This window comes from Mustela lutreola, chromosome 3, assembly GCF_030435805.1.
Source record: "Mustela lutreola isolate mMusLut2 chromosome 3, mMusLut2.pri, whole genome shotgun sequence".
NCBI lineage: Eukaryota > Metazoa > Chordata > Mammalia > Carnivora > Mustelidae > Mustela > Mustela lutreola.
The window spans coordinates 129,866,977-129,878,787 of record NC_081292.1 but is presented as its reverse complement, the minus strand read 5'-3'; positions in this window follow the sequence as shown (position 1 = coordinate 129,878,787).

Here is an 11,811-nt window from a genome sequence, read left to right as displayed (position 1 = left end):
AGAGTGCTTTCTCACCAAGTGCGTGTCATGGCCATTTGGGAACATGGGCCATGCCCATGTGTCTCTTGTGAGGACCCCTGCTTCCGTGTTTTTGGCCGAGTGGGGTGCCAAATGTGGGGGGTGGCCTCGGGGGGGTGCCGTGTACAGATCCAAAACAGCACACTTTCCACCTGGGTCACAGGCAGAGTCCTGGGGTGTGGCTCAGGGTTCCCCAATCTGGAGGGCTTGAGGGACAGGCTCCTGGGGACGGAAGCCTGAAGACCCAACCAAAGGTTAGAGCCAGGGCCTAGGCACGTGGCAGGCCTGATCTGCTAGCACTGGGACGGGCACCCCAAGGGGCTGAGTAGTGGGAGTCATTGTTCTCCTACGTGGTGGCTTTCTTGCATGGTTTGGTCCACTACCACTTGGGACTCCAGGCCAGGCACACACAGAGTCCTTGGGGTTCCTTGCCTCTGGAAGCGAGTTCGCTGGGATTTTCTGACCAATTCTCAAGAGCTTTCTGCCCAAATCGATACCGATTTGAGAATTGGCTGGCTTGGGGCGGCAATTCGTGTTGCTGGAGCCTGTGGTCTAGAGCGCTTTCTCGCTGGGTGCATGCATGTTGCGGCCATCCGGGAACAAGGGCTGGGCCCACGCGGCTCTCTCAAGGGCCCCCACACAGGACAGTTTTCTGCGGGCAGAGAAGATGGAGAGGTGCCAGCTGATCGTCAACCTCCGTGTTTGCAGCCCAGCGGGTCACTGAAGGTGTGGGTGGCCTCAGGCTGAGAATGCAGGTTTCTCCCACTCTGTGAGGTTTGCGCAGAATCGTACGGCACACTTTCCACCTAGGTGGCAGGCAGAGTCCTGGGGTATGTCTCAGTGGTCCACAATCTGGAGGGCTTGAAGGACAGACTCTTGGGGACGAAGCTTGAAATCCCAACTGAGGTTTAGGGACAGGGCTTAATGGTATGTTAGGCCCGAACTGCCAGTGCCAGGGTGGGCACTCAGGGGGCTGAGTAGTGGGAGGCATTTGTCCTCATGTATGCCCACCTTGTAGAAAGCTTTCTTGAAGGGTTAATGCTGTGACTACTTGGGACCCTGGGCTGGGCCCAGGAGGGCCTGCCCCGCCAGAAGCGAGTTGGCCAGGCCTTTTCCAGCCAATTCTCATGAGGTTTCAGCCCAAATAAATATCAATTTGGGCAGAAAGCTCATGAGAATTGGCCAGCTATGGGTGGCAAGTCTTCCGGTGCAGGCGCCCGTGGTCTAGAGCACTTTCTTGGTAGGTGTGTGTCATGGCCATCTGGGAACACGGGCTGGGCCCACATGGCTCAGTCCCCACAGGGGAGCTTTCAGGGGCAGAGTTGAGGGAGGAGGTCTGGTTGAGCATCAGCCTCTGTGTTTGTGTCCCATTGGGGCTCCAAAGATAAGAGTTGGCATTGGGGAGCATGATTCTCTGAGGGTTTTAAAGAGCTCCAAAAGGCTCAGTCTCCTTGTGGTTGGCAGGTGGAGTCCTGGGGTATGGCTTAGGGGTCCCCAATCTGGAGGACTTCAGGGACAAGCCCTTGGGGACAGAAGCCTGAAAACCCAGCTGAGGGTTAGGGCCAAGGCCAGGGCCTAGGGGCATGACAGGGCCAGTCCATCAGCGCTGGGGCGGACACCCTAGGGTGCTGATTAGTGGAAGCCATTGGCCTCATGTGCACCTGGCTCAAGAGGGCTTTCTCACAGGGTTAGGTCCATAACCTCTCCTGTCCTAAGCCAGATCCAGGGGGTGCCCTACACGCTGCCAGAAGCAAGTTCGCCAGGGGATTTCTGGCCAATTCTTATGAGATTTCTACAAATTGATATTGATTTGGGTAGAAATCTCATGAGAATTGGCTGGCATTGGGCGATGATTTGGGCTGTGCTGGTTCTAGTGGTCTAGAATGCTTTCTTGCTAGGAGCATGTTGCGATCATCTGGGAACACAGGCTGGACCCATTCGACTCCCCTGAGGGCCACAGCTGAGGGGAACTTTCCAGGGCCAGAGTTGAGGGATAGGCTCCGACCAAGCCCCAGGCTCCATGTTGGTGGCCTGGTGCAGCACTGAAGGAGGGGTGGCCTCTGGGGGCATGCTGCTTTCTCCCACTCTGAAGGTTTTGTGCAGCATGGTATCCTCCTGGGTGACAGGCAGAGTCCAGGTTGTGGCTCAGGGGTTCCCAATCTGGAGGGCTTGGGGGCCAGGCCTCTTGGGACGGAAGCCTGAAAACCCAACTTAGAATTAGGGTTAGGGGCTAGGGACATAGAAGATCCAATCTGCCAGTGCTGAGGTGGGATACCTAGGGGCGGTTTTGAAGACAGGCATCTCGGGGTGCATCAGGCTCCGGGTTGGTGACCGGGGTGCCGCCGAAGGTTGGGGTGGCCTGAGGGAGCCATGCAGGTTTCTCCCTCTCTGGAGTTCAGCGCAACTCCGGATGGCAGTTTCCATCTGGGTGGCAGGCGGACACCTGAGGTGTGGGCCTGGGGTCCACAATCTGGAGAGCTTGTGGAACAGGCTCCTGGGGACAGAAGCCTGAATACCATAGGGTTCTGATTAAGGCATAGGGGCATGTCAGGCCGGCTTAAGGCTGGGGAATGTCTCCCAGCGATGAGACGGGCACTCCAGGGGGCTGAGTAGATGGAGTGTTTGGCCATGTGTGTGCATGGCTTTTAGAGCACCTTCTCAAAGGGTTTGGGCAACACCACACAGGACAATGATTTGGGCACCAATTGGCCAGCGCTGGGTGGTGATTCAGATGGTGCGCCGACCCCGTGCTGGGAGCGCTTTCTCACTAGTTGCATGTAGTGGCCTTGCGAGACTGCGAGCGGGGCCACGATGCTCCCTGAGGGTCCCCACAGAGGAAAGCTCCCCAGTGGCAGAGTTGAGGTAGGGTGTGAGCATTAGCGTCAGCCTCTGGGTTTTTTGGCAGCAGGGCGTGCCAAAGGGCATTATGGCCTGAGGTGGGCATGCAGGTTTCTCCCACTCTAACAGTTTCCTGCAGCACCTGCCAGTGATGAGGCCTCAGGGGATGGAAGCCTGAGAACCCAGCCCTGGGTTAGGGTTCAAGCCTAGGGATATAACAGGCCCACCTGCTGGTACTGAGGTGAGCTCACTGGGGGACTGAGTAGAAGGCCGGTTGGGCCGGCATTTGGAGGCTAACCGGGCCACTTGTGCACCGGGCATTTAGAGTGATTTCTCGCAGTCTTCGGGCAACACCACACAGGACCCTGGGCCATGCCCAGGCAGTTCCCCAAAGGCACACGCTGCTGGAAGAGAGTTTGCCGGGGTTTTCCAGCCAATTGTCATGAGCTTTCTGCCCAAATCAACACCGATTTGGGCAGCAAGAAGTGAGAATTGGCTGGTGCTGGGCAGCAATTTGGGTCCCTCACTGGCTCCATGCTGGGAACGCTTTCTCATTAGGGGTGTGTTGAGGTCATGAGGGACTGCAAGCAGGGCCCATGCATCTATCTCCCTGCTGGCCCTGGCTGAGGAAGGCTTTCCCAGGGCAAATTTGAGGGAAGTGATGTGCATTAGCATAGGGCTCTGGCTTTTGTTGGTAGAAGGGGTCACGGAAGGTGAGGTGAGCATGCAGGTTTCTCCTGCTCTGAGTGTTTCCTGCAGCTTCCAAGAGCACGGTTTCCTCCTGGTGGCAGGAGGAGTCCTGCAGTATGGCTCAGGGGTCCCCAGTCTGGAGGGCTTGAGGGCCAGGCTTCTGGGGACGGAAACCTGAGAACCCAGCCCTGGGTTAGAGTTCAGGCCTAGGTACATGGCAGGCCCCACCTGCCAGTGCTGAGGCGGAATCCATGGGGGGCTGAGTCGAGGGCAAGTTGGGCAGGCATTTGGAGTGTCCTGGGCTATGCATGCACCCAGTGTTTAGAGTGCTTCGGGGGAGCCGCCTGGGCCCAGTGCAGGGTCCCGCATGGTGTTGCCAGAAGCCTACGAGAAGGCACTCTAAAAACTATGTGCACACGTGGGCAAAAGCCCCGTCTATTCAGTCCCCTGGAGTGCTCAGTGCTAGGAGATCGGGCCTGACATGCCCCATGCCTTAATCAGAACCCTATGTTGGGTATTCAGGCTTCCGTCCCCAGGGGCCTGTCCCCGAAGCTCTCCAGATTGTGGACCCCAGACCCACACCTCAGGTGTCCTCCTGCCACCCAGATGGAAACTGCCATCTGGAGTTGCACAGAACTCTCAGATGGGGAGAAACCTGCATGGCTCCCTGAGGCCACCCCAACATTCAGTGGCCCCCCTGGTCACCAACCTGGAGCCTGATGGTCCCCGTGATACCTATCCTCAACATTGCCCACTGGGGATCCCACCTCAGTGCTGGCAGATTGGGCCTGCCAGGTCCCTGGCCCCTAATTCTAAGTTTTCAGGCTTCCATCCCAAGAGGTCTGGTCCCCAAGCCCTCCAGATTGGGGAACCCTGAGCCATTTAACATTCCCTGCTAGCAATTTCCTAAGGAGGAAATGGAAAACCTGTGGGATAACCTGACTTACCCAGCATCAGGCAAGAATTTCACCACAGGGTTCCTGACACCAAGCCCCTTGAAGCCACCAGCATGTCTCTATCCAGGAGAATTCCCAAAGACTCTCCTTCTGATTTCAACGCCCATAAAACTGGGTGTTCCTGGCCTGAGTTCCTGGATGGCTGCAACACACACCTAGCCAGAAAGTGATCTCAACAGCAGGTGTGAGTGTGGCCTGAATCGCTGCACAATGCTGGCCAATTCTCACAAGCTTTCTGCCCAAATCGATATCGATTTGGGCAGAAAGCTTGTGAGAATTGGCCAGAAACCCCAAGTGAACTCCTTTCTGGCTGCGTGGGCCTTCAGGAGAGCTGACTGGGCCTGGTACGAGGTCCCGCGTAGTCGCGGCCCTAACGCTGCAAGAAAGTGCTCTACATGCCTCATGCATGTGCAGCCTGAGTCACCTATGAATGTCGGCCACCCCCCCTCAGCTCCCCAGGAGGCTGCCTCAGCACCGGCAGCTGGGGCATACCATGCCGCTAGCCCCAACCCTATGCCTGGGTGGGGTTCTCAGGCTTCTGTCCCCAGAGGCCTGGCCCTCAAGCCCTCCAGATTGGGGAACCCTCAGCCATACCACAGGACTCCGCCTGCCACCCAGGAGGAAGCCGTGCTCTTGGGAGCTGCAGGAAACACTCAGAGCTGGAGAAATCTACATGCCCACCTCAGGCCACCTATATCTTCGGTACGCCTTTCTGTCGGAGCCCTACACTATTGCTCACCCACTTCCTCAAATCTGCCCCTGGGGAGCTTTCCTCTGCGGGGGCCAGCATGAAGCCCCGCGGACCCAACTTGCAGTTCTGCATGGCCCCGACACACATCTAGCAAGAAAGCACTCCCAACACCATACCAGCTGCAGCCCGAATCACTGCCCAGCGCCGGCCAATTCTCACGAGCTTTCCACCCAAATTGATGTCAATTTGGGTGGAAAGCTCGTAAGTATTGGCTGGAAAGCCCCGGCAGACTCGCTACCGGCAGCAGGGGCCTTCAGGGGGAGCCGCCTGGGCATTGCCCGGGGTCCTGCGTGGTTGCGCCCAAAGCCTGCAAGAGAGTGCTCTAAACCCTAGGTGCATGCACAGCCAGCCAGAAGCCAGGTACCCTCTGAATGCCTGCCCAGCCCACTGGGGAGCCCACATCACTGGCAGGTGTGGCCTGCCCTTAGGCCAAACCATAATGCACGGTTGGGTTCTCAGGCTTTCGTCCCCAGAGGTCTGGCCCTCAAGCCCTCCAGATTGGGGACCCCTGAGCCATACCACAGGACTGCTCCTGCCACCCAGGAGGAAAGATGCCATTGGGAGATTCGGGAAATACTCAGAGTGGGAGAAACCTGCATGCCCACATCAGGCAGCCCTCACTTTTGGAGTCCCCTTCTGCCAAAAGAAGCTGGAGCCTGAGGCTCAGGCTGACAACCTAACTCAACTCTGCACCTAGGGACCTCGCCTCTGTGGAGGGCCTCCAGGAGCAGGTGGGCCCGGGTTGCTGTCTTGCATGGCCGCAACACGCTCCTAGAGAGAAAGCGCTCTCAGCACGGGGATGGTGTGTGGACCAAATTGCCGACCAATGCCAGCCAATTATCAGGGGGATTTCTGCCCAAATCGATGTCGATTTGGGCAGAAGCCCCCCTGAGAATTGGCTGGAAAGTCCCATCAAACTCGTTTCTGGCAGCAGGGGCCTTTGGTGCAGCTGCCTGGTCTGGCCTGTGGTCCCGTGTGGTGTCGCTGGAAGCCTGCAGAAAGTGCTCTAAATGCCACTTGTAGGAGTGGTCCAGGTTTCCTTGAATGCCAGGGTAACCCACCCTCTACTTAAGCCCCCCAGGGAGCCTGTTTCAGCAGCAACAGGTGGGCCCTGCCAGGCCCCTAGACCTGAACCCCAACCCTGGGTTAGGTTCTCATACAGAGACTCCACAGAGTCTTGGCCCTGAGCCCCTTCAGATCGGGGACCCTTGAGCCATACCCCAAGAGAACATGTGCTCCCAAAGAGGAAACTGTGCCATTTGTAGCTGTGCAGAACCCACAGAATGGGAGAAACAGCCTTCCCCCTGAGGCCACCGCCAACTTCCATGGCCCCTTGACCTTCAGAACCTGAAGCCCCGTCTGAGAGCTGCCCTCCACTCAGCATCGCAGCGATCCTGCCTCAGCACCTGCAGATCTTTCCTGTACTCCCAGACTCTCATGGGACCCTTCATGGGGAATATTCTCACTATAATCTTTTTTTCCTTTCATGGGCAGGGCTTGGGGTCAGGTAGGATAGATCCCAATGTCTTCCCGGTCTGCCACTGGAAAAGAAGAGCCCTCTCCCCCATTATCCATCATGGTGCAGATCTGGGGTGTGGAAAGCTACCGCCCATGGGCCAAATGGACCTCCCCCCATGTTCTTACAATCAAGTGTCTCTGGAACATTAGTTATAGATAGTTTGTGGCTGCTTTTAAGCCACATGCAAAAGTTGAGTCATTGCCAGAGACATCACATAGACTGCAACACCTCACAGAAAATCTGTACAGAAGACTTCCCAGAAAAAGTGCTGATCCCTGGTCTCAAAGATCCTAGGATCATGTCCCTTCTTTGAGTAGAACGTAGCACCTTCTGGGTCATATCTAATTTCTTCACCCCTAGAGGCAAGGACGTCCATCCTTTTAGCGAGTACACTATCTCCATCCTCCTCGGTTGACACCTTGAATGGCACATCTACAGGTCTGCAGCCCAATGGGAATTCACTATTGTTTCCATGGTACTGATGCTCAGAAATGGATGCATAAGTGTGAACTTGTGAGTGTGTGTTTCCTCTTTGTTAGCTACAGTGTGCAAGGAGAATACAATACAGAAGTGTGCTTTCTGTCCCACAGGAAGAGCCATGCAATATGGTTCCATAATGATCTCGAAGGAGATCACCTTCAGAGAATAAACTTCATCTGGGAGGACTCCCAAGTCCCTTGTCCTGGACACTAGGTTCCATCGAGGCTGGGGGCACATAGAGGGACAGAGAGTCTCCATGCCTGTCAGAGTTTTGAGGGATGCCTGCTGTTCCAGGACAAAAGATCCTGAAACCATTAATCTGCCTGTCACTCAGCCAGGCATTTGTGACAGAGATCTACTCCAAGCAGAAAGGAAAGAGCGAGAGACAACAAATGACAGCCTTGTGTGGCAAGTGCTATGACAAGGGACACTCAGGAGGACTGGGGGTGTGCAGGGTTGGCCAGACCTGGGGGTAGAAGAACAGGGAACACTCTAGGAGGGTGATCACAGCTGTGTCATGACACGGGATGCTCGGGAGGACTGGGGCTGTGCAAGGTTGGCCAGACCGGGGTGCAGGGGGGCCAGGGGTGCTCCAGGAGGATGTCACAGCTGTTCCCTTGGGTGGCTACACATGTCAGTGTGATTGGGCATTGGCCAGATGGGAAATGCCAGCACGGGTGAGGGGCGGTATCCCTGAACTATCTTCTGCAAGGCAAAAGTTCAGTAACGAGATTTCTTTCAGTACGATTTCATGTCACATGCATCCAGGAGTCCCTAAAGCTCATTGTGTAGAACATGAAGTACGTAGTTGGCCATGGCTTTCAAACCTGAGGTGCTGGGGGCAGAGCACACTTGATATTTCTTTTTGTTGCTTTCAGAGCAGCAACTTTTCAGACTTTTCCCACCTTCATCTCCAACCCCAAGATAGGGAACAAAGGCAACACATATCTACACTGTGAAATGTCAACAGAAATCTGCAAACCCAAGTTCTCACAAGAGCTGAAGTTTCAGGACCTGGGTGACAGAAAGGGGAGGCCAATAGCAAGGAACTAAAGGAACATGTCATGTGCATGTGAGCTGGTTCACTTCTCTACCTATCAGAAGCAAGCCATGCCTGACAGGAGGGAGTCCCACCTGCACCTGGTCTGTCTGTTTGCTGTTCTTGAGCAGAGCAGAAGATGGGCTGAGCTGGGTGTGGCTGTCAGGGGGAAATGGCCTGCTGGCCACAGATGCTACCTGCCAAGTACCTATAGGACCATCTCCTGGTCCTCAGTTAAGACGAAACAATCATTATGTGTAGTGACCTATTTCTGGGGACAGGTCATGTGCTCAGTGCTTTGATGAGTATATCCTCTCCCACTGTATTTTTAGAAAACACCTTAGGCAGGTAAAACTGACATACACAAAGCTGTCCATAGTTAATATATGTAATTTGACCCTGACCATAACCCTAATATCTACTTAATATATACTCGATTTAGAATATTGCTCATAAATTAGAGGATGGTTTTTAGGAGATAAGGAATTCAAGAACCAACAATCTTCAATCTTACTCTCCCTTGAATCCCGTGAGTGGGAACACATTTGGCCACGTGCTATCTGGAGAGTGGCCACACGGGGGCAACAGTGAGTAAGCATTGCCCCAAATCGCACTGCAAAGTCAATTCTTCCTTCATCCTGTCAAACATTGTTCATTCAATGTTTACAGGTCATTGCATAGATGCTGAAAAGTGTGACTCTGGTAAAATTTTAAAAAACCAATGAATTCTTTCAACCTATTAAGAATAGAAGATGTCTTCTAAAATCTTAGACTTGGAGAGCAGGTGAAAGCCCAGGGGCCTGGGAAAGGGCTATTACTATGGAATCTATTCAGGTCTACTTAGGAGACAAGGAAGGCTTCTATTCCACTTCTTTTCAGGAAGAATTTGTGTCAACTAACAGCACTGAATCCACACCAATAAAAGAATGCAAAAATGGTGCAGCTCAGAGGGACACAAAGGAGAATCAACAGCTTCCAGAAGAAGAGAAGGAGGCACACCCAGGAACAAAGAAGATGTCCCACGAAGCTCATCTCAGGCCAATTGGCATTTCTGTAGATCCTCTGGAGCTAGAATGTCCCCAGTGCCCCTGGGGGCCGTGGGTCAGGCAGAGTGCACACTCTGATGCTGCCCTGTGGGAACCTGTGTCAAGCCTCCTGGTCCCTTCCTCCGTGAGACACCCCTTACCTCCTGATGACCCCAGCCTGCTTCTTGGGACTTCTATTTCCCTTTCTGACCCCATCCTTCACTTTTCCCATCACTGCCTTCATATAGTGTACATTGAACTATTTACTATTCTGTCATTTACATGTTTTTGGTCATGTTTGCTGTGAAACAATACCTTGCATTGTCTACCCTGATGTAGAATCCCTTGTCGCATTGCCTGACGTCGCTGTGCCCTCACAGTGTCAGGAGGCTAGAGTTCTAGGCAAGGTCCTCACTAAGCCGGCTCAGCGGTTGCAGTGAAGGCCTGACCCAGTCACTGCTATTTGTGTGCAAGTAAGGCAGCAAAGCCAAAACCTTGGTTTCGGTTCAGGATTGCTCGTGGCCTCTCAGCCACATCAGATGGCCTGGGGGCACACACTGAAGACACTTACTAGTCCAGTGTTGCCCTGGGAATCTCCATGGAACAGCCATTGTGTGTAGTGGGGAAACTCCATAGGAGTGGGGATGATGGGAGTCAGAACTCCTGAGAGAGAATCCATCTTGGAGATACTCTAGAACTTAAAAACATTTAAAAATAGACTACCTTATGACCCAGCAATTGTATTACTTGGTATTTACACCAAAGATACAGATTGGGTGAAAAGTAGTAGCACCTGCCCCCCAATGTTCATTGCAGCATTATCTGCTCTAGCCAAACTATGGAAAGAGCCCAGATGTTCATGGACAGATGAATGGATAAAGAAGATGTGGTTCATATCTACAATGGAATATTATTCAGCCATCAGAGAGGATGAAGACTTACCATCACATCCACCTGGATGGAACTGGAGGGTCTTATGCCCAGCAAAATAAGTCTATCAGAGAAAGACAATCAGCACATGGGGTTCACTCATATGTGAAATAGGAGAAGCACCACAGAGGATCAGAAGGTAAGGGAGGGAAAACTGAATGGGAAGTCATCAGAGAGGGAGAAAAACCATGAGAGACTTTTCATTACAGAAACAAACTGAGGGTTGCTAGAGGGGAGGTGGATAAGGATTAGGGTAACTGGCTGATGGGCATTAAGGAGGGCATGTGATGCATTGAGCACTGGGTGTTATTCACACCTGATCTATTATTGGACACTACATCTGAAACTAATGGTGTACTATAGGTTGGCTCATTGACATTCAGTTAAACAAAAAGAACTCAAGCAAACACTTCTAAAAATCTATGTGGAACTACCAAAGGTACTGAACTGCCAATGCAATGTTGAGAAAGAAAAACTAAGCTGGACAAGTCACAATTCCAGATTTCAAGTTATATTTCAAAGCTGTAGTCATCCTACCAGTATGGCACTTGCACAAAAATATACACAGCGACCTAGGGAATAAGAGAGAAGCTCAGATATAAACCCACAATGGTGCGGCCAATTAGCATTCCCCAAAGCAGGGAAGAATATCAAAAAGGAAAAGGACAGTCTCTACAACAAATGGTGTTGGGAAAACTGGACCTCTGCTCATAGAAGAATGCAATTACTTTGCTTCCTTACACCATGCAGACACTTAAACTCAAAACAGTTTCAAGACCTTAATGCAAAACCTGAAACCATAAAAATCCTACAAGAGGGCATAGACAGTAACTTTTTGACATGGACCAAAGCAACTTTTTTCTAGACTGTCTCCTGAGGCAAAGGGAATAAAAGAAAAAATAAATGGGACTATATTGAAATAAAAAGTTCCCACACAGCAGAAGAACTAGGAAGAAGTAATAAGACAACCTATTAAAAGGGAGAAGGTATTTGCAAATATCCTATGCAGTAAAGGGACAGCGTCCAAAATATGTGGAGTGGATACAACTCAACACCAAAAAGCAAACAATCCAATTAAAAAATGGTCTGAAGACATGAACAGATATTTCTCCAAAGAAGAAATACAGATGGCCAATGGTCCCATGAAAAGATGTTCACCATCACCCGACCTCAGGAAAATGCAAATCAAAAGTATAATGAGATATTGTCACATACTATCAGAATGGCTCCCATCAACAGCACAACGAACAACAGGTGCTGGGAGGATGTGGGAAAAGGGGACCCTCGTGCGCTGTAGGTAGAAAGGCAACCTGCTGCAGCCACTCTGGAAAACAGTAACATTTTGAGGGTCCTCAAAACATTAGAAATAGAGCTACCCTAGGATCCAGCTAGGAACCACACTATTGGATATTTACCTAAAGTATATGAAAAAGATAACACAAAAGGATACATGCATCCCTATGTTTCTTGCAGCATTATATACAAGATCACAATATGCAAGCAACTCAAATGTCTGTTGATAAACTGATAAATGAGATGAGAGATGTGTACACACACACACACGC